We start from the raw sequence: 24,223 nt of genomic DNA, 5'->3' as shown, positions 1-24,223 counted from the left end.
GATTCTGCAATTCTTACCAGGTGAACTTACTCAGACTTGAATGAAGGGTGAACACTTGCTTTAATAAGTGCAATCGTGACATAGTCATGTTCTGTGTTGCCTCAGCCAGCACAGACAGGAGATTCTCTTTTGGGGGACCAGACGACTGCATGTTTTATTCTTACACTGTATAGATGCTTTCGGTGCATCCAGAATAAAATTTTTATTATTATATTTCTGAACAATGTATTAATAGGAGTAAATAGATACGTATTGAAAATCCAAACATTTTTCAAAGCAACTTACATATCTTCAATATTTTTCTATGATAATATATAAGATCAGATGCTGTACCCTGGACAGGTGGTTGTAATGTAATAGCGAAAGCCAAACAAAAATAGAAATGTGAGCTGTGAATCATAAGGACAAGTTTTGTCAGTCTGTATTAGGATATTATTGCACTATGGTCTAGTAGATACAAGAGCTTATGATAAAAAGAAAATAGGCACACGAAAGGCAGATGACAATACCAAAGCTACTAGTGTCCCACAATGACGTAAATAGTACTTCGAATGGTTTGGGCATAGATGTCGAAGAGAGACATATACTTCATTGTTAGAATGGAAGATTTTTATTATGACACCAGTTTCATCTCACATGAAGTACAGGTACCTGTACTTACATTGTACAGATATGTACAACTGTCCTATGTGCTCAGTGAAAAAAACTGTATGTAGACCAGAGCAAGAGAGTTTGAAAATTTGGGATTTTAAGCCGCTTTTAAGAACAAATATATACTCCTGGAGTTCCTAGAGCTCTAACAAGAATATTAATTATGACCACTAACAAAAACGCCATTTTGCAAATTCATCCTATTGGAGCCCAAATGCAAATCACAACTTTCTATGAATTTAAGGAGATGTTGTTCTCCTGAGATCTGGCCCATTTACTGTTCCATTTTAAATTACTAAATTCTTTTAGAAAACTTAAAAAAATAGTCTTCAGAGCAGTGACTGTTTTTAAAAGTGTGCAGTGGTTGGTACTGGTGAAATTATGTGTCATATTCCTAATGAATTCTACTATCTTGTATAATTTTTATCTTTTAAGCTATTTTATCTGTCTCTTTTCCAAAATTTTATGTAGGCAATGAGACAATTTATCTAGAATGTACATAACATACATGGATAACTTTATGGATATTTTATAATTATGTGAATGTTGTGTTTTCATATTTTGTTACATATAAGAATATTTCTCTTGCCGTCTTGATGGCAAGGGAGAGAAGAAAGAACAATCTTTTGGAAGACATCCTAGGATTAGTATCTGAGCTCCATCTTGGATTCTGAATCTAGCTTTGCCACAATTGTAGTGTAACTTCGGGCCAATTAACTGTTCTCTGCTGTATCTGGGCTTCAATTTCCCCACCAATAAATAATAAAATGAAGATAAGAACTGCTCCGTTCTTATATCAAGATGATGTTAGCTCGGTGGCAAATCATCTTCCTCTCAAACGAAAATCACATTAAGATAAATTATTAATTGCTTCTTTCTTTCATAGAAGATCAGCTGAGGTGGACTCTCTAAATCTTTTTCTAGGGTTTAGAAGAGGTGTCTCTTGTCAGAAGTCGGTGGGGAAATACACTGATGGCTAAATAATTATCAGTCATTGGCATGTGAGCAAAAGACTTGAGAATTATCTGGGAATTTAGAACTATTAAATAAACATGGAAGGAGTGAATGTCTTGTGAGAAGAGAGAAAGAAGAGAAAAATACATGTAAATATTATGATTTTGTTTATTCTATTTAATCATAGTGCTCAGCAGAAATTCTCATTCTTGTGAGAAAAAGTAAAAAAAAATTGTTGAGTATTCAAGATACAGAGCAGTTCATCTTTCGGTTTTGTATAAAAACAATCATGACTTACTTAAGACACATGGCTCCACGTGGGCAGATATTCTAACAATGAAATTCTTAATTGTAAAAGAATCCTTTCCAATGACCAATTGATTTTTCAATGTGTATCTTGAACTGGAAAAAAAAAGGTCAAAAAAAAAAAAAAGGAAAATCATTTGAATTACACTTAAAAATACTCATGTTATTGTGACCTAAATTAGTGTTCTAACTTAAAAAGTTATAATACATGATTAGTAATATTGGTAACTCTAGGAAGCCACTTATAACATGTAAACATTTTATTTTTGAGAATGAGATTCATTTTGTTAACATTTGTTCATTCTACAAAGATAGTCTTGTATCCTAAAGAATACACTCAAGCCTGAAGTCACTCCATTGGTGGTGACCCTTTGGGTAAAGAAAATACCAAGAGCACATAGTAACAAAGGGGAAACATCTTACACACCGAGACATTTAGATCTCTTACAGGGTTTTTTAATTTTTCTGTTACATCAGAATTTAAAAACTGTTATAACAAAATGGGAATTAGGCATTTTTTGGAAAGCAGACACAATTTCTCAAGTTAAAGAAAGGTTCATTATAAATGCCCAATATATTTAAGAAATATTAAAAGAGATTTATGCGGAACATTCATTATTAACCATGACTTTTTACTATCCATTCTAATGTTTTTTATTTATTTGCTAAATAGTTGATAACACTTATATTTGTATCCACTCTGTGATAGGCCCATGGCATTCCAAATCACAGTTGCATTACATATGTATTCTACACATATGTAAATAAATATTTTCAATCCACTTTCTCTCGGTGTAAACTTTGTACTTACAACTTACATGTTGTTAGCAGCTCAGATAATAAAAACTCTTCGAATGGGAATGACATATATGATTTTTTTAGAGGGTTGATATAGATTGAGTTGACATTATAAGAAAAGTTCTTCTTATTGGTTCAGGAAAACAAACCAAGAGGTGATGTATGTGGGACTACACAATCCAAACAAAAACAGAGTCAGGTTTTAAATAGGTTAGTAGTGCCAGGCTACATAAGCTCATGGGATTTGCACTTGCATCTCCGGAACAAATCTACAAAGAGGAAAAGAGTTATTTGAACAGAAACCAAACTATAACCTACACCTTCCTATAGTTATAGCTTGTTTTTCTCACTGGCACATCACTAGACAAGCAAAAGGAGACATGTGGATGTCAAAAGCTCTTTAAACAATAAATAATGTGAATTATAAAACCTAATGCAATCCTAGGACTTGAGCAAGTAATAAATTCAAACATACTGTGTTGCATACATTCTCCTTTAATATCAGGTTTTCTCATCCTTAAGCAAAACAGTGCTTATACGAGATGTTTCTAGTACCCATACATGAATTATGGAAAATACAGTTTTAACAGGAAAGCTACAGACCTATTCTCATTAAAAGAGACACATTTTTGGGCTTTTCATACCTCTTTTCTGTGACATTTAGATCTTCAATAAAATATTTTCCTTAATGGGGTGCCTGGGTGGCTCAGTCAGTTGAGCATCTGACTTCGGCTCAGGTCATGATCTCCCAGTTCATGACTTAGAGCCCTGCATTAGGCTCTGTGCTGACAGCTCAGAGCCTGAAGCCTGCTTCTGATTCTGTGTCTCCCTCTCTCTCTGCCCCTCCCCTGCTCATGCTCTCTCTCACTCTCAAAAATGAATAAATGTTAAAAAAATACTGAGATTAAAAAAAAATATTTTCCTTAAACTTTATTTTCACACAATCATTACTCACAAGCTTAATTAATATTTGTACTACTTTGGCATTTGCCCTTCACCCCCCCCCCCTCTTTATTTTCTCTGCAAAGGTATCTATTCACTTTTCCACAAATTTACAAGTGTTTTACCTCCTGGGTCTTATCCAACTTTTCTCATTTAGAATATTTCTAGAACTGGAGATTTAGATGCTAAAAATAATGACATTGCTAGTGATTCTCTTCCTGGCAATGTGAGTTATTCAGTATGTTTAAGATTACAAACCAATATACTTTTCTTATGTTAGGATAAAATGCTTACTCTGTATTTTGCTGGTTTTATTTTCCATTCTTGATACTTTTCTCCCCAAAACTACTAAAAAAAATCAGACTTAAAAATAAAATTTCTTCTTTGACCCTAGGTCTTTTTCTACATTGGAAATAATGAAGATAAACATTTATATAATTATAAATTTGTTCTTTGTTTTCATGATGGAGGAATTTAACTTATAATGATCACAATTTAATTTATAATTCTCACATGTGGTAATATAATATTTCCAAAAGTTATAGTGAAAATCTGTTTGGGGTCATAACGTATGCGAAGATGAGAAGCACTAAAAAAAATGAACATTCTTTATTAACAAAATTATATCACACAAATCAAGTTGTTAAACAGTGTCAATGTTCAGTATCACTAATGAGTTTAATCTTCAAAGCATTTTCTGTAAAATAATTGGTTCTCAGCCATCCACTGAGGGCAGAAAATATCTCCTATCCAAGTCCAAAGGCCAGTGACAAAGTATGGAGTTTTATTACCATGTCTTTCTTGTCCTTCAAAACACTTGAGGGTATGCACAAACACACAGAACCAAACAAATCATCTTCTTCTATAGAGCAAGGTAGTTAATTCATTCTTTGTAGAGTATTTAAATTTATTAAATGGCATGGTGAAGTTTGAGAATGTTTGAGAAATTAAGAGAAAATAGGTAAACATTTATGTTGACATATTTATTTTGATAGTACTAAAATTTGTAATTGGCCCTACATTATAATTAAAATTTTGAGTCATGTGATGTAGGGAAATGAGACGTGAGCTAGAATTTGGATCATGACCTGAATCAAAATCAAGACTTGGATGCTCAACCGACCCAGAATTTTTTAATTCCTATTATATGCCAGATGTTGTAAGAGTGTTAGTCTGTATTCTAACTTGAGATTTTCTATCTCTTGATTTTCATGATGAGAGTATGTTTGCATGCTTCATGAAGGTCAAGACCATTGAGATTTGGACTGGGAATCAGGAAAATGATGAAGGCAAAGGATGACAGAAGACTGAGTAGAATCTATCTGTTTCTTTACCTTCAGGCTTAGAAGTTAAGTAAGTTAATTTGGCTCATATTTATTGAGTGTTCATTCCCTGTTTATGCTGTGCTAAACATTTTATTTCGAATCTCACATTTAATTTTTGCAACAATCCTAAGAAGTAACAGATAAGGAACTTGTCAGGATAGCCTAGCTATTAAGTGGTAAAGGTGAAATTCTTTTTTATTTTTAAAGTTTTTTTTAAATTTCCTTAATGTTTATTCATTTTCGAGAGACAGAGAGAGACAGAGTACAAGCAGGGGTGGGGCAGAGAGAGAGGGAAACACAGAATCCGAAGCAGGCTCCAGGCTCTGAGCTGTCAGCACACAGCCTGATGCGGGGTTCAAACTTACAAACTGTGAGATCATGACCTGAGCTGAAGTCAGATGCTTACCTGACTGAGCCACCCAGGGGCCCCAGTAAGTGATAAAGGTGAAATTCTAAAACAGGCAGGAAGACTTTAGAGAGAAAAATTCATTTTTTAGACTACTGACATTGCAAGGGCCATCTGGTCCAACCACAAATTCCAAGTTTTTCAAGACATGCACTTTCATTTTTTATTTTTTTGTTAAAATTTTTTCTAACTTTTTTATTCAGTATTGCCAGAGAGACAGAGCGTGAGCAGGGGAGGGGCAGAAAGAGTGGGAGACACAGAATCCGAAGCAGGCTGCAGGCTCTGAGCTGTCAGCAGAGCCTGACATGGGGCTCGAATCCACAAATGGTGAAATCAATGACCTGAGCCAAAGTCGGCCGCTTAACCGACGGAGCCACCCAGGCACCCCAAGACATGTACTTTTAAAGGCTCCTGATATTGAAATAACTTCCAGAAATGTCACTCTGTACCATAAAAGTAAATATCTGATTTTTCATGGTAGGTCAAAGTAAATGACAGCGGTTGAAGTCCTAATTGTTATAAGCACAAGGTGCCCCATCACAAGTGGAATTTTCCTTTACTTCTTCAAGCAATCGAAAGGCATCTGTAAAGGTAAATTGCCAAATGCAGTAACAAGTAAGAGGCAAGTTGTGGTCACTGGTACTAACACTTTCTTTTCCAACTGAATTTTAACCTAAAGAGGTAATGCATGATAGTCAAGGAAAGCAAGAGACATTCAGGATTTTTTCTATTATTTTTTCTCCATTTTAATATTGGAATTTAGATGAAACTCCAGAAAGATTTTATTTTTAAAATTTATTTTTTGATCCACTAAGTTTTAAGTGGATTATGCAGATCTTTTTATTGATTACACTGATGTTGCCTTCTTGGCCAAACCACTATTAAATGCATTATCCAAATGAACTATTTCTGTTTAGAATGGCAATTTGTTTTACTTCCAAATTTAATAGGCCTCTTGTATGTATATTTGCTTTAGAAAGTATAAATAATTTTCTCTAATAAAAAAATGTTAATTTTCTGAAGGTGATTTATTTGTCCTACCTTCTGAGATTTTTTTTTTGAAGCTAATGTGTTGAGATAAGAAGAAACAAGGTATTACAGCATTACATTCTGGGGATCCTTAGCTCAAACCATCTTATTTCTCTTTGATGATAACAGAGCTAGAGGTAACCATGAAAAAGACCATTTTACTTGTTTCATAACAATTGTAGAGGACCCCAGTGATAGTATCCAAAGCCTTTTATAGTTAGCTCACTTTCATCTTTGACTTTTATGTTATCACTGCATTATTATTTAAATAAGGTCATGACTTGTACTACATCTGAATGAAGGTACTTGGTCAGAGAACAACTGAGGGAAAGAAATAGAAAAGTAGGGCTAGTAGTTGCTTCCTCATCATGGGTTTTCTGTGTGCATGTGATGCTTTTTAATAGTATCTATCTATCTATCTATCTATCTATCTATCTATCTAGATAACACATTGTTATAACCACTACTAAGATTTTAATGAAACATTAGGAAGCATTTTGAAAGCTCATCAAATATTTGGCTTTAAAAAAAATGTAATTGAGGGCTCCCCTACCAACCAAGTTTACCTCTGGTTCTGACCTAGAAGCCCAGTCTCATAAACACTTGGCATAGTTAATCTATATGTCATGGGATAAAGCCAAGAGAGTCTGACCACTCTTTCCTTCATGCAGAATCACTGACTGTTGAATGACCAGACAAGTCAAGGCCAAAATATCCACACTGTGCCTGAATAAGCCAGAGTTAGTATTCACAATAACTAATTTAAGTAATTCATTGTCAAATATTTTGTCCTCCTTCTCTGCTAAGTCATCTTTGATAACATGAAGCTGAACCCTCTCCTCCTCTACTGAATTCGGGAGATTGGACTCTGTGACTAAAGCAACAAAGATTATTGTTGATCACAGAGCTCTTGGTGTCAAGGATCCCTCATTGGCTCCTCAACTTTTTTCAGAGTATGATGGGAACTATTCCTGATGAGGCCAAGAATGAGCAAACAAGAAGAATTGCTAGCAAACTATGCAAAATCACAATATAGATTCATTTTGAATTCTATGTCAAAGAAAGTTTGATAGACTTGAGTCTTTAATATTGGTATGCTATGTCATAAGCATGCATTGTCAGTTCATACAAAAGCCAAATGTAGTTTCATTTAAAATCAAGATTACTTAATATATTTCATATTTAGAAAAATAGTGGCAAGAATTGTTTTTTGATGTCTGTGGGAAGGTTTTCATGTGATTCTGGAGATTCTTTTTCAGAGGTTATAAATACAGTATTCACTTACATCTTGTTTTGGTTGGCAGCACGGACATCTTCCACCCTAGAACCCATTCACAGTTAAAGCAAGACAGAACATGCATTTCATATGAGGAACAATATGATTGTTACAACATTGAAGTTGGAAACCAATTTAGCACCGTTTCTACCCTGAAACATTCACTGAAATTTATTGAAAAAGCAGAGACTCTTAGAATTGGTTGGTACTCACAGAACACAAATCAAAATGTACATACTTATGATATATTGAAAACCATAGATTTCTTTTGATTCTATGTTCTAGTGACTTTGTTTACTCCAGTTGCAGCATTGTATATGTTATAATGCAAATTACTCACTATAACACTAATGTTTCTATTGGAAATTCTTTTTGAAAATTCATAAATGTCTTTGCCACTGCAACCATATTGATGGGAGTTGGGGTATTAAAAATGCCTCTACCTATAAGGGTTAATTTACTGGAAACAACTGATTCGTGTATTGGCCAAGAAAACAATGCAAAAACTTCATGTGATATTTTTAACATCATTATGCTAAGTAGTACTTGTTTGCTCTTTTAAAAATCTAATCCATGCCTAGCAGATCATTTCTTTCTACTTAAAGAAAGGTATTGCAATGTGTAATATAGAAATTTTGTAGGTCCTGTTGACCTATTACCTGATTGCTGAGAGAGTGTGTGAAAATATTTTAACTTTGACTTTAGGGTTAATTCTGGAACACTTGGGATCAAAATTTGATTGCTTCTGGGAGATTTGTGATGATTATCACTTTATTTAAAATTTGTTCACAAGAAATAATCATTTTAAAAAGTGAATTGGCAGGTGGAAGATTCTAACCCAAAAGAATTCTGGGTTTCAGCACAATAAACTGTATTTCATCAGGGAGGATTATTTTGGTTTTTTTCACACTTTATTTAAATGTGAATATTTTTTCATGATACAGAATAAAATGTGCATTTTATGGAACTTGTTTGAATTGTGTCTTTGTTGAAAATAATTGTTTTGAATTTGGTTTAATAAATGAGAATCTCTCCATTACAAAAATATGAAGCAATGGATTCAGAGAAAATAATTTTGATATATTAGCTTTGATAATATTATTTTAAACATCTATAATATTTTTCCTGTAATAAGTTGTACTGTAATGCTATAAGCAATAAAATTAGTGTCACATCAGAAGTTAAAATTGTAACCCCCTGCAGTATATTTGTTTAAAGTAAAAGATTTCTCTTTTCTGTTAAAGATAGTGATAAAAACTAGATAGAATTTTGAAGAAATTTTTATTTTAAAATGGGATTTCTTTTTAGATTTCTAAATTCTTTTAATTTATCAAAAACATAATTATTTTCCTAATATTATGGGTTTATCCCAGTTTGTGAAATTAAGAAGGTTAGAATGTCCATGGAAAAATTGAATGCTTCCATATTTTAGAAAATCCATAGTTTGCCACTAGCCCTTGAAGCATTAAAAGGCGAGAGCGAGATACGTAATATAGGAAGGCTGTTACATGAGGCCTGCAGATTTTTTCTAATTAAAGAAACACAGGCTTAAGGGATGGATTTTTGGACATCACTGAAGAGTTATTTATATCTATTGTTTCTCTGTGCAATATAGCATTTTGATTAGAGGACAACTAAATAAAACTTTGTCTTTGTTATGCATATATGAAAGTGTATTTATAGAGGATAGATTCTAGAGTGAGCTGTTGTTTATAAAGAAGTCAGGAATATGAAGATCACACATAATTAAATGGATCAATACACAAATTACTGGTAATTAACACCTCTGTTTTGCCTTTTTTCCCCTCTTCTTTCCTTATACACACACACACACACACACACAGCAATTACAATCCCTTCTTGTAAATTCTGTGATAATACATCTACTGAGAAAGATACCAACTTTCAAACATGATAAAACATATTACAGATTTGGATAAGTAAACACTCAAGTGCCAAATACCATTAAAAGGAGGAGGAGACAGACATTTCTGTGCCATGGGCTATTCTCTCCTGAGAGTGTGATGCAGAATGGATGCAAATGGATGCTTGAGACCCCAACCTTTGGTCAAGAATTCTTGCATCAAAATGCTTCTATTCCCAACCATCAGGGAAGGTTTGCTTTCTTTAAGATCACTGAAAACACCCAGTTTCCCTATATCAGCTCGGATCCATTTTTTTTTTTTTTAATCTAAGCAAGTTAGCACAATGTGCTTTAACTGGATTAAATAACGATGTACCCTGTGTGAACAATCTAGAACTGACAGGCATTTTACAGATGGCAGAGACTTTGGAAATGAATCAGCAGCACACCTATTTTGAGAAATGAAGAAACTAAGAACTGGAGAGGGTAAGTGATTCTCCAAAATTCTATGTACAGTTGGTAGAGGAGCTGGACTAAGATTCAGTTGTCTTGATTCCAGGTCCAGTGTTTCTTCCTCTATATTACATTGCTGTAGGCGGTTTCCACAGAGCAACACGTGTACACACACATATTTCAGCTACTGCTACTGAAGATGTTGCTGGACTCATCTCTGGGTGTTTCTGAAAGGACAGCTGTATGTCCAACTATGCTATTTACATAAAGGTCTTTGCCCTTTATTTCATTTTTTTAAAACCTGAAACAACGGAATCTCACAAAAAGTCTGCTCTCCATATGATACTAAGATTGTTATTTAGGGGGCCCCTGAGTGGCTCAGTCAGTTAAGTGTCCAACTTCAGCTCAGGTCATGGTCTCATGGTTGGTGGGTTCGAACCCCGCAATGGGCTCTGTGCTGACAGCTTGGAGCCTGGAACCTGCTTCGGATTCTGTGTCTTCCTCCCTCTCTGCCCCTCCCCCGCTCATGCTCTGTCTCTCTCTCAAAAATAAATAAACATTTAAAAAAATTTTTTAAAAGATTGTTATTTAGTATAATGTAGTCACAATACTCTGTACACCTAAAGTTTTAGAATCCTATTTAAATACATCATCAGTTTGTTGTATCTGGCTAAAGCTGCACAATTGTGTCAGAGGTCAAGAAGACTGAAAAAAAGATTGGCTGGATGCAGACCACCCCAGATCACTCACTATGTGAGGAACAGAAACTGGAACTTCTGGGTGTCTTTTCTCCTGTGGGCCCATGTGGGTGCATCAATCACTGCTTTCCATCTCATCTGATTCTACTGTCTTCTAGTGTCCAGACTTAAGTCTTTGTGTGTGTGTGTGTGTGCATGTCTTTGGGGAGGACAGTCCTCTTGGTTCTTAGAATCCACTGGGACTATTCCCATAAAAAGGGAAAATAAATGTCTATGGTCACGGTTTACAAATAACAACGTTCAGTCTGGTGAGTGGTGGGTGGAGAAGTGCTAACATTTCCTCACCTGGAGTCATTCAACCCATTAACAGATATTGCTTCATTGTATGATATGGTGATCACACTGACCATGACAGAGGATGTTGCAGCAAATTCAGCTGCACCCAAATTGTGGACCTTTGGATTGTCTTCCATAGCTGTGAATATCCTGTTTTAAAACCAACACGATTCTCTTGAAATTCTTCATATTAATGACATTTGAGCTATTTAATTTATTGCCTAGCAGGAATTCCAGGAACAATATCCTGGATTAGACAGGGAAGGATTTCAGCTCTCTCACGTCTTCTTTAAATTTCCATGATCTCCACTTTTTTTTTTTTTGAGAGAGATTGGGAACATGTGAGTGAGGGGCAGAGAAAGAGATGGGGAGGGGGGAGAGTGAGAGAAGCAGGGCTCACCCTAAGTGGGTTCATGTTTTTACGATGTGGGGTTTGTGTTCACCCAAAGCGGGGCTCATGCTCACCCGAAGTGGGGCGAACTCACCTGATGTGGGACTTGAACTCACAAACCATGAGATCATGACCTGATGCTTAATGTCTGAGCCACCTAGGCACCACCACGGTCTCCATTCTTAACACCCTCCCCCCAACTCTTAACAACACGGGCAAGGAGAGAAGGGAAGAGATTTTCAGTCCTTATTCTTTTACTGCTGCACACATAGCCTGTCTTCTGCTCCCTATAGTTTGTCACTGGGCCCGAAGCAGGGGGAGGAGAAGAAACACCCTGCAGGTGACCTGAAACTGCTGGGGCTCCCTGCCTGACTATGGAAAAAAAGGGAGGACTAGAGCAAGTTATCCAGCAATCACCACTGAGTCCTCTGAAAGGTAGTCTTAGAGGAGGGAGGGCAGGGAGGGGTTCTGCCTTTCAGCACAGGAGCAGCAAATAAGATACTTCTGTGCTGGTGGAGTTGCCAGGAGCCCCTCCCTCCTTCCTTTCCTCTGCTAGTGGAGACTTTATTCTTTATGTAGCCTAAAGTAGGTTGGGACCAGATCAAATGAGATAATAGCAGTGAAAGTTCTTTGAAAAACATAATGGCTTACACAAAACTTGAGGCTCTTTTTATTTGCCATTGATTTTCCCAGGAGTCAAGAATAGATTCCAGAACTTACTGAGAAGGAGTCATAAATATTAATAACACACATTGACATCAGCTCCCAGTGAGGTTCCAAATTTTTCTCACTTATATATAGAGAAAATTGGACATGATTATAGTATGTTCAGCCATGGCTAGCAGCTGGAGTGTTTTTATTTCCTTGTCAACCATAAAGGCAAGCACAAACACTACATATACCCACTCCTGTGCCTCACCCCACTTCTAGAAACAAAATATTTAAAAAGGACTCTTTAACATGTAAGCTATATCGTAAGTATAGCCCTAGCTTCATTAACCTGAAATTCTTAAGAAAGCAGTACTATTTGAATTTTTCACTTTCAGAGTCAGTTATCGATATCTTATGAGATTTCTGTTACACAGATAGGAATTAAGTACTGTTTCAGACTTCTTCCTGATTTATGATTTAGAGCTTTAAGATAAATTCTCAAAGTTAATGTTAAAGCAATAAAGAGGTTTCTAGATGTTGAATTAGTTTAGCACTCTCACCCAACTTATTTAGATACAGGTGAGAAAATAATGCCAGAGTTGACAATTTAAAGTGTTTATGCTAAACATAACACAAGACCAAAATTCAATACCAACAATTTTATCATCCCCATCAAGCCTCCCATCTAAACTCTGACAGGATGTTTGTACTTTTTATAGAACTCCAATTGTTGTGTTTCTGCTGCTGTTGTTACTGATATAGAACCAAGATTCTTACTAATTTGTACATTGTATGTATATGGATAGATGGATGGATGGATGGTTGGATGGATGAATACACAGGTAAGTAGAATTATCTGTCAGATAGAGTTCTAGTTACTTTCACATAAGATGCTCCCAATAAGCCCATAGACAGACAAGGCCACAGGCTCTGGGTGACTAAAAGCCTTTTCTAAGCTTGCATAACCAGAATGTCAGAAGAAGTTTTCAAACCCAGATTTCTGACTCCAAGTCCTGTTTTCTTTGCCTCAAAGTAACTGCTGGACATGCATTAGATACCTGGTTTTCATATCAGCATTTGTAGAAATGAAACATATTAAAATTATTTTGGGGAGGACTCTTGAGTGGTTCAAACTATCACCTGATCACAGAATTTCAAGGTTTGGTCTTATGTTAGTCCTTAGGCAGGAGAAAATTCTAAGATTCACCTTCATGTATGTCCGCCTATTCACAGATATGAAATATTGCAATTCATGGCATCACCTTGGTTTTTTCCCTTTGCACAATGATATTTGTGGAAAATCCCCACAGGAGCACTGAGATAAGTGTAGGACACTCTGGTCATATAGACATGAACCACTTAAAGGAAAGGGTTGTGTTTTCTTTTTCCTTTATAACTCCTTACAGGGTTTAGAAGGACACACCATGCCCAGCACAGTTGCTACAATTAAAAGTCTTGAAAGAATGCTTGGAGTAGTTCAGATCTATTCTTTTAAGACTTCTGTTCTGAAAAGTTTTAACACAGCTAACTCATGTAGGAAAGATATGCCTACTACTTGGTGTTATCTTTTTGCTCAGGATGACTGAGACGTCATAAATCACTTCTGTCTGAGAATGTGAACTGTAAGTCCTAAAACTCCCAGTGCTGCCTTAATAACTCTGTGCCTCACAGGGCCCCAGTGATCTAATCATGAATTCCCTTGTTCTTGGCAGATATGCAGCACTCCCCTACCCTACCTCATCCCTAGCAGGAAAATCTTTTCCTGAACCTGACTAATTTGCCATCAGCCACAACAGCTGCATTCCACCCAGTGTTCAACCTAACAGGATCCTGACAGCCCATGAGTTTTTTCAAAGAAGCCAAGCACATCCACATGTGAGAGCCAAGGGTCACCTTACCCTTTTGCTACTCTGAAGACTTCCCCAGACAGCCCGTCTGTTCTCTTCCTGAATGTAACTTCAGTCTGGCCCTGCATGGTATGCAAAGTGCTTCTCCGCCAGACCATGAGTATATGTGACTAGTGGATTGCTATTTCATTTGTCCAGTGTTTAGTGTTTTGCATTTAACCTTCTTGCCAACAAGGTGAATAGGATGTAATTAGAACAAAATGTTAATTCAATTTATTAAAGAGAATTTTAACGTCTATCAACTCACAGTGTTCATCAAAATAAGCACATTATATGTCTTCTCACTTTGATATTTAAATAAATGATGATCTGTGGGGCTTTGTAGTCAAATACGTTGATAAAATTTTATTGGGTATAAATTTTGGATTTTTCTTTTGATGTGTTGCTAATATTTCATAATAAAGGCAAATTGTTTAGCATAGAAATCATCCGATGTAGTATCAGTCCCTTTTTATTTAGTTAGAATGCTTAGAACAAATTCATTTCCCTCAATCAGTGTTTGAGACGTTGAAGTTTATTGATGCAATAAAACTGGAAAAATGATACTTTCCCTCTTGCAAATGCTTTCACTTGCCAACTCACTTTGCATTTTCTAGTTATCAACAAATTATACTTACCTGGACAATTCAATGGTGAGAGAAATTCTACTTTTTAAGTTCCTACATGATCTTTCCACTACTCTAATGAGTTTGGACTGATCATTTAGACCACTGGTTCTCCACTGAGGGCAATTTTACCCCAGGGGAAATCTGTCCATTTCTGGAGACTTTTTTGGTTGTCTATCTGGGGCAGAAACACTATAGGTGTTTACTAGGTAGAGACCAAGGATGCTGCTAAATTACATCCTACATTACAAAGGATGACCCCCACAATAAGGAATTATCCAACTCAATATATCCATAGTGCTGAGGTTGAGTATGATATTGTGATTTATAATAAAAAACATATATTTAGCTTTGGTCCCCATTTCTGGCACACAGGTTCTAAAAGTCTTGGAATTTTTTTAAGTGATGAGAGTAATGGCTGTGTCTTTTGTTATGTTAATGAGGTGACTTTTGGACCACACATAAGGATGGGGGCTGTTTACCAGTGGAAACCATGTAATTAGAGGGCTGGAACTTTTAGTCTCAGCCCCAACCTCCAGAGAGGGGAGAGAGGCTGGAGATTGAGTTCTATCACCAGTGGTCAATGACTTAATCAATCATGCATTGGTAATGAAGCTTCCCTAAAAAACCAAAAGGATTACATTTAGAAAGCTTCTGTGTTGGTGAACGTGGGGAGAATGGCAAGTCTTGAGAGGGAATGGAAGGAAAGTCCACTCTCCTTCCTCATACCTTGCCCTATGCATTTCTTCCATCTGACTGTTTCTGAGTTATATCCTTCCATAAAAAAGAACAGTAATGTAATAAGTAAATATTTCTCTGAGTTCTATGGGCCACTCTAGCAAATTAATTGAACCTGAGGGGGAGGTCATGGGAACTGCTGATTTATAGCTAGTCAACCAGACGTACAGGCAACAATTGGCACCTACAATGGACAACAGTCTTGTGAGACTGAGCCCTTAAGCTGTGGAATCTGATGCAGTCTCTAGGTAGATAGTGTTGGAATTGAGTTGAATTGTAGGACACCCAGCTGGTGTCAGAGAATTGTTGGATGCGTGGGGAAGCCCTGTCCCTGACACACACACACACACACATGGTATTTGGTGATCATAACCCTTTTATTGAGAAACACTGGTTTAGAATATATGGTGTGCTGCTTGCGCTTTTCAAATACAAAAACCATAATAGGAGTAATTTGATCTATAATAGGGTCAGAAGTTGGCATATTTGGAAAGCAACCCTTGAGAACATTTCTAAAAATAGTTCCAAGTGCCACAACAGAGGCTACAGTGTGGCTTAGCCAAGGTTTTTAACCCTTTCAATCTGTATATAATCTCTACACCCATCTGTCTGAACAGAGAAGAATCACATTCTACCATGATGAAATGGCAATTCTCTGTCCAATGTTGTAATTTTCAGCTCAGGATAACCATCACAGAATACTTGTATCTTTCATTTGATATTTAAGTTTCATATATTTATAGTGGTTTCTTTCTGTTGAAATTTGTAAATTAAAAAAAAAATGATGAATTCCTAACTTTATTTTTAAAGAAGAGTTTTCTTACCAGTCAAAAGACTCTTTTAAGTATCTCTCAAATTACAAATTAGCCTTTTATGATACTGCCCAGTGCATTATAGTTTTAAATTATAGGGGGGGGGAGAATAAATGTTGGCAAAGATGTGTGAAAATTTTGTGAATGAGTGATTCCTAGAAATATTTGACTCCGGCAATTTTGCTACCCTTATCCCTGCTAGTGATTCACAATTTGTTCACAAATGAGTTTTGCCTGCTATTAGAACATTGCTGCCAGGTGCAGATCTATTGGAGAAGGTTTCATTGAAGAAGGTTTATTGCCTCTTTACAAATAACTTTTTGGGGTCAGTTTAAATGGCATAAACTTCACTCATTATAAGTATATAATTCAATGATTGTTTAGTAAATGTATATAGTTGCACAATCATCACTGTGATCCAGATATAAAACATTCCCAGAATCCTCAAAATGTTTCTCGTGGCCACTTACAGTCATTCTCACTAACACCCAAACTCTAGGCAATCGTTGATCTGCTGTTTCCATAGATTTGTCTTTGTTAGAAATTTTATTTAAATGGAATCATATAATATGTAAGCTTTTGTGCCTAACTTCTTTCAGACAAAATGTTATTTTTTTTTTTTTTAATTTATTTTTGGGACAGAGAGAGACAGAGCATGAACGGGGGAGGGTCAGAGAGAGAGGGAGACACAGAATCGGAAACAGGCTCCAGGCTCCGAGCCATCAGCCCAGAGCCCGACGCGGGGCTCGAACTCACGGACTGCGAGATCGCGACCTGGCTGAAGTCGGACGCTTAACCGACTGCGCCACCCAGGCGCCCCGACAAAATGTTATTTTAATTAAAGTTTATTTATTTATTTTGAGAGAAAGAGAGAGAGATAAAGTGCATGCACACGTGAGTGGGAGAGGGGCAGAGAGAGAGGGAGAGGGAGAGAATCTCAAGTAGGCTCTGCACCATTAATGCAGAGCCCAACACAGGGCTTGAACCCACCAGCCACGAAATCATGACCTGAGAATAAATCAAGAGTTGGCACTCAACCAAATGAGCCACCCATGTGCCCCTAAAAAAATGTTTTATGGTTAATCCGTGTTGTTGCATGTATCAGCAGTTCATTTTTATTGCTGAGTAGTATTTCAATGCACAGTTATACCCCACTTTGTTTATCCATTCACCAGTTTATAGACATTTGGATTGTTCCATTTTTTTTTTTTTTGGTTATTATGAATACTGCTATTCTAAACATTTACAAACAAGTCTTTGTGTGGATATACTTTTTCACTTGTTCGGGGTAGATGCCCAGGAGTGAAATTACTGGGCCATGTGGTAGGTGTATGTTTAACTTTTTTAAAGAAAATACCAAACAGTTTCCATAGTTACTGTACCATTTTACATTCCTGCCAGCAATGTATGTTCTGGTCCAGTTTCTCTACATCCTGCCAGTGCCTAGTATTTCCAGTCTTTTTGAGTATAGCCATTCTAGTGGGTCTAAGTGGTATCTCTTTGTGGTTTAAATGTGCACTTCCCTAAAGACTAATGAAGTTAAACATATGTAAAATGGCCTTCCTACATCTTCTTTGGTGAAATGTCTATTTGAATATATTGCATTAAGAAAACATTCAAATCTCTTACCTTCCTTTTGCCTTTTGGTGCCACTATTTTCCAGTTACATGAAATGACAATTAATTGATTGATAATCTATAAGAGTATACCCTGTTCAGATATTTCAGTTCAGATTACCTGAGAGGAGGTAAGAGACACTAGCACTTCTGGGAGGTATTAACTTGAAATTACAAAACTACCTTAATGCTTTATGTGTCTGAAGCCACTTAGACTATCTTCTAAATGCAGCTAATAGATACTGGACATCGATTCTGATGCCAAAGATTTTTAATCGCAACAGATCTTATTTACCTCAAAAGCTGATTTTGAAAAGGCATTCAGAAGAAATTTATTTCAATTCACTCTAGATTAAACTTACCAGAAACGTCAAAGGTAAACCACCTTAAGAACTAAAGATGGAATGGTCCAGACAATGGAATAGTATTGAGTGAAACAATAAGCAAAGAGTTAACAGCCAAGAAAAGACTTAGGAAACTTAGATGCACGCTATTAAGTAAAAGAAGCCAAACTGACAAGGCTACCTACTCTATGATATTCTGGAAGAAGCAAAACTTTGGAGATAGGGAAAAAAGATCAGTAGCCAGGGGTTCATGGGGAGCAAGGGCTGAAAAGGTGGAGCTAAGACAATTTTTTAGGGCAATGAAATTACTATGTGTGATACTATAATGTTGGATATGTGTCACTTGTCTACACCCACAGAGAGTACAACACCAAGAATAAACTCTAATGTAAGCTATGGAATTTGGGTGATAATGTGTAAATGTAGGTTTATCAATTGAAATAAACATGCCACTCAGATGAGGGATGTTGATAATGGAGGAGGTTATGCGTGTATGAGGGCAGGGGTAATGGGAAATCTCTGCACTGTCTGCTCAGTTTTAATGTGAATCTGAAACTGCCCTAAAAATAGGGGCACCTGGGTGGCTCAGCAGGTTGGACATCTGACTCTTGATTTCAGCTCAGGTCATGATCTCATAGTTTGTGAGTTCAAGCCCCATGTGGGGCTCTACACTGGCAGTGTGGAATAAGTAAATACACTTTAAAAAATAAAACAAAACTGCCTTAAAAATAAAGTCTACTCAAAAAATTAAGGACATATATCCAGGGAGGATGTAGTCCTTGCAATCCAAGCAGGTTAGTGTCTGGGCCGACTCCTGTTTATTTTTCACACTCTTCTCTGTCAAAGCCTTTATTTTGTAGAAAGAATGGTCAATCAGTTGTTCTATTAACTAATTTCTTCAGCGGCCTGCACATTTATTTTTCTTAGACTTGCTGGTCACGACGACAACCACTTTCAAAGCTGTGAAACTCATGTTTGGAGACCTGTGCTTTTTATTGCTGTGGGTTGTTGTTTATTCGTTTTCAGTTCAACTAAAATAAAAAGAGTCTTCTTGTTCTGTGAAATAGGAGATTGGCTATATAACAGCGCTATAGCAATATCTTGTTCAGAAAAGTCACAATTTGGTTCACAAGCTTAAGAACTTACCAGTTTACCTTTACTGGTCTGTATTGCAAATTCATTCCTAGAAAGCTATGAGGGAAAGATTTTTTTTTTTGACTAGTTGGCTAAAGTTCATTTTTCCAGATTAACCTAATGAGAAAGAAGCTGAAAGATTCTGAGCAGAACAGACTAGCTTGCAGTTAGACAGATTCAGTCTTGCTCCAAACTAAGTCTTCTGGCTCACTCTTGCCTGCCACCTCTCAAGCCACAGTGAAGCTGTGACAAAAATGCCTATTAAAAAGTGCTTCACAATTCTGAGACCCCAGACTGTGCTGCTTCTAAATATATTTGTTTTGTGCTTGTAAAGTGCAGACTAGGCTCCCACCAATTTACAAAAATAAATCCCATTCCCATTGGATTGACTCTGTGACCTGATTCTGTGAAGGCTAAGGGCACATCTCCTGGATACCCTTATTTCTTCAGGACTCAGCAGAGAGACATGTGTATGGAATATATTCAGTAATCATTTGTTGACTAAACAAACATTGAATGTTATCTTAACATTGTTAAGTGTCAACTGTGTGAAATATTGAATGAATATCTAAATACCTCACCTGCTCACTCCCAGATAGACTATCTTTTAGCGCAGTATTTTCAGGTTTCTTTAAATTTATTCCTTTTTGTACAATATGGTTGAAATGAAGAAACCAGCACTGTATATTCTGGAATGGTGCTAACAACATTATAGAATATACAGAATTACTAATACTTAACTGTGCACTTTAATTCTCTTGCAATTACTCAAATGTGTCTTGTTTTACAAACATACACTAGATTTGTTATAAAATGGCTATGTGAGGCAAGGAAGGGTTACAAAGGTAAAGAAGGAGGAGAGCTTACTTTCAAAGGAGCTTAGAATTCAGCATTGGAGGGAGAGAGTTAAACCGATAATATTGTATTATTGAATACAGGTGGGAGGAATGGGATGAGGAAGCAGAGAAAATACTGATTGATTGTCAAAAGAATCATCCTGAAACTTCCAAATGGGAGCATCAGTGATAGGGTCCAGCTTGCACTCCCACGGATATAGAGCTGTGAGCAGGAGCAGGTGGACAGAAGGCACTGCTCCTGAGCCCCAGTGATATGGCCAATGGTCAGGAGTACATACACCCTGATCCAGTTTGAGGGAACTAAAGGCTGCTAGAATGATGTATACAATCCTCTAAATCTGTCACATTAATTTTTCTGAGTACAGGTATGTGTATTAATTTATCATAATGTCTAAGTTTTTTCCAGAATCTATTATTCATTGGATTGAGATTTGAAGTTTATGGAAACCATGTTATTTTATTGGATAGAAATTAAATTGGAAAGGTGTAACCTACAGAAATAAAGGGATATACTAGTTTATTTTTTGACTGTTTGGAGTGCTGCGCTCTTCTAGAGGTTCTCAAGTATTGCAGATGACACCTCCCTGCCCATTTTTATTGTCTTTTAGTAAATAAAACCCACCATCCTTTAGTACGACCCTTTCAGGAAAAATGCTGCATAGGCTTTGATACCTTTTTAATTTAAACCGCAGAGTAAGCTTTAACAATATTTCCCGATACTAATATTTTTTAAGTTAAACCTTTAATTTGTAAGGATTATAGAGTCACAGGCAGTTAGAAGGTATTACACAGAGGTCCTGTGTATCCTTCACCTACTTTCCCCTAGTGGTTGCATCTTACCTAATTACAGTTCCATGTCTAAACTAGGAATCTGACACCGCACAGCCTATAGTTCTAAGGCATCTTATCTCCTGGGTAGTTTTGGGTAAACTGCAATCAAATTACAGAACCATCCCATCACTACAAAGATCTCCCTTGTGCCACCACCTTACAGTCACATCCTCCTCCCTGCCATCCCAGACTCTCCCCAGTTGCTGGCAATCGCTACTTTGCTTTCCATTCCTATAATTTTATTTTAAAATGTTTTGTGAATGAAATCGCCTAGTATGAAACCTTATGAGGTTGGCAATTTTCATTCAGCATAATGCCCTTGAGATCCATCCAAGTCACTGTGTGCGTTAATAGCGTATCCCCTTTTATTTTTGTAGAGTGTTACATGATATGAATTACTGCAGTGTGTTTTCCCATTGAGGGGCATTTCAGTTGTTTCCAGTTGTAGGCTACTACAGATAAGATGGCTGGGAACAATTGTGTCCCGGCTTTTGTGGGAACATCAGTTTCATTTGTTTGAGATAAACAATCAAGAGTAGAAATTGCCAAGTCATACAGTAAAGATATGTTTAATATTTTAAGAAACTGCCAAATGTTTTTCAGAGTGACTGTATGGTTTGACATTCCTACTAGCAATGCATGAGAGATCCGGTGTCTCTGAATCCTTACCAGCATTTGGTATTGTCACTGTTTTCACTTGAGTTAATATAATAAGTGTATAATGATATCTCATGATGGGCTTAATTTGCATTTCCCTAATGGCCAGTGATGTTGAACATGTTTTCATGTGTTCATTTGTCACCAGTCTATCATTTCCAAGGAAATGTATCTTCATGTATTTGTCATTTATTTTATTGAATTGTTTGTTTTCTTAATGTTGAGTTCTAAGAATTAGTTATATGCTCTAAACATGCGTCCTTTGGAGGATGTGTGGCTTTCAAAGATTTTCTCCCAGTCCATAACATGTATTTTTAGCCTCTTAATGGCATCTTTTGTAAGGCAAAATTATTTAATTGTGATTAAGTCCAATATAGAGGGTTTTTTTGTTTATTTTGTTTTGTTTTTAAGATAATGATTTTGGAATCATGTCTAAAAACTCCTCATGAAATTCCAGGTTCTGAAGATTTTCTTCTATCTTCTAAAAGATAGAAGTTTTAGATTTTTGTGTTTTATATTTAACTCTATAGTTCAATGAATTAGTTTTTGTAGGAGTTATGAGACTTAGGTTGACATTTACTTTTTTTGCCAATTGTTCTAGAACTATTTGTGGAAAAGTGTGTTCTTCCTCCATTGAATTGCATCGGCATCATTGTAAAAAATCAGCAAGCTATATTAATGTGTCCCATTTATTTATGTGTCTGCGGCTCTAGCAATACCATAGGATCTTGATTACTGGAGCTACATAATAAGTCTTGAAATTGGGTAGAATAATTCCTCCCAACTTATTCTCATTTTCCAAAATTACTCATAGCTATACTAGTTCCTTTGCTTTCCCATATAAATTTTAGAATACTTTTGTCAATATGTATAGGAAATCTCATTAGATTTTGATGGAAATTGCATTAAACCTGTATATAAATTTGGGGAGAATTAACATCCTTATTATATTGAGTCTTCCAATCCATGATTATAGTCTATTTATTTAGAGATATTTTTTTGATATAGTTAATTAGCATTTTGTAGATTTCAGCATACAGGTATGTTTTATTGAAGATATATATGTATATATAGTGATTGTAAGTAGTATTACACTCTTAATTTGGTTTCTTCAAGTGTGTTGCTATTATGCAGAAATGTAATTTATTTTTATATGTTTATCTTGTGTTCTGTGACCTTGCTGAACTTACTAGTTCTAGGAGTGGTTTTTATTGTTCTTGGGGTTTTCTATGTAGACTATAATATCATCTGCAAATAGAGATAGCTTTGCTTCTTTCTTTCTGATCTATATACCTTTTATTCCTTTTCTTGCCTCGTAGCACTGGCTAAAACAGAGATGAAAGAAGACACTGGGTGGTTAAGGCCATCTTTGGGGAACAATGAGAAGTGTAACTTGAGAATATCAAAGGGTATATCTAGGTTATCAAACTCCTATATTAAATTTTTAATACAGGTGGAAGAAGAGACTGAAGAGATCATTTACAAGCACAATGAGAAAGACCTCAAAAGCCAGTGTAAATGGTACATTCTTATTTAAGAAGAAAATTAAGAAAGTAATATGACACATTGGATAAGAAGGCTACTAACCAAAATTTTTCTTAGTTTCTTTTTCTTACTTTTCCCCAAAATTGGAAGGTATCACTTAAATTTTACATTTTGAAATTACTTATAATTTTATTCCCATTTTAGAGTCTAGATTCTAAGATTAAAAAAAAAAGTCGGATAGCAGAAAGTTTTCTTTTTGGGCACTGGTTTTGAGGTTGTTGATTTTTCAAAACAAAAACAATTATGTTTTGTTTGAAATTATTTTTACTTTTTTACTTGTTATTTTCTCATTTTGTTAAACAACAAATCTATACTTTTTTGTAAATTCACCTTGCCCAGAGTTATCAAACGGTTCCTTTATAGAGAAATCTATTAGAGAATGTTTAAAGGAGCTTTTTCAAACCAAATAAAAGATGAGTGACCATGGAAAAGATTTCTAAATAACTTCTAAGTTTTGACAAATTTTAGTAATCCCTTTTCTTACTATAGGTAACAGTTGGTAAGAGAAAGATGAAAATAACTGCTATTTTAGCATATTTATTAAAGTGCTATGCAGGATGGAAATTTCGTTAAGTGTTAAAAAATATAAGCAAACAACAGAAAAGCTGAGAAACGAGGGTTTGGTGGGTGGTTGAAGCACCTTTGTGTTAAATCATGTCATGAATGCTTCCTTCACATGTGGAGTTGCATCATTTCTTAAGGGATTTTGTTGTCATGACAACAAGTTTTACGGAGCATTTTCAGCTTCCATAGTTAGAATTACACACAAAAAAAGAGTTTGATACAATGAACACAGGTGAGCTTTCCTTATTACATTTGGATAAAGGCCCCCTGATTTATCATAGTCATATTCTTGAAACAATTAAAAATATGACCCTTCTTTCGTTTTCAAAGGAAGGTCATTTTACTAAAAAGTTTTTTTATCCCCTCAAGCAAATGAATTTAAAAGACTCTAAATTGTCTCAGTTTAAATACTATTAGATTGCAAGGTAATTATAACAAATAAGACATGATGACATCTAATGCACTAAAGGACTTGAACTTAAAGTCTATTTCTTGCAGAGATGAATTTCGTTAAGTACTAGTAAGCCAAATAT

At 35.8% G+C, this 24,223-nt stretch overlaps 1 long non-coding RNA gene across 1 annotated transcript in view; it reads right to left on the bottom strand.

Annotated features, from left to right (window-relative positions):
• Nucleotides 1-341: 341 nt before the first annotated feature.
• LOC125168799 (uncharacterized) overlaps nt 342-24,223 on the bottom strand; it is a 119,913-nt gene continuing 96,031 nt past the window's right edge. The window contains exon 3 of the long non-coding RNA XR_007153303.1: nt 342-2,007. This is a non-coding gene — a long non-coding RNA (uncharacterized LOC125168799). The remainder of the gene's footprint in view (nt 2,008-24,223) is intronic.

This window comes from Prionailurus viverrinus, chromosome B3 (genome assembly GCF_022837055.1).
Source record: "Prionailurus viverrinus isolate Anna chromosome B3, UM_Priviv_1.0, whole genome shotgun sequence".
Taxonomy (NCBI): domain Eukaryota; kingdom Metazoa; phylum Chordata; class Mammalia; order Carnivora; family Felidae; genus Prionailurus; species Prionailurus viverrinus.
This window is presented reverse-complemented; position numbering and strand designations above follow the sequence as displayed.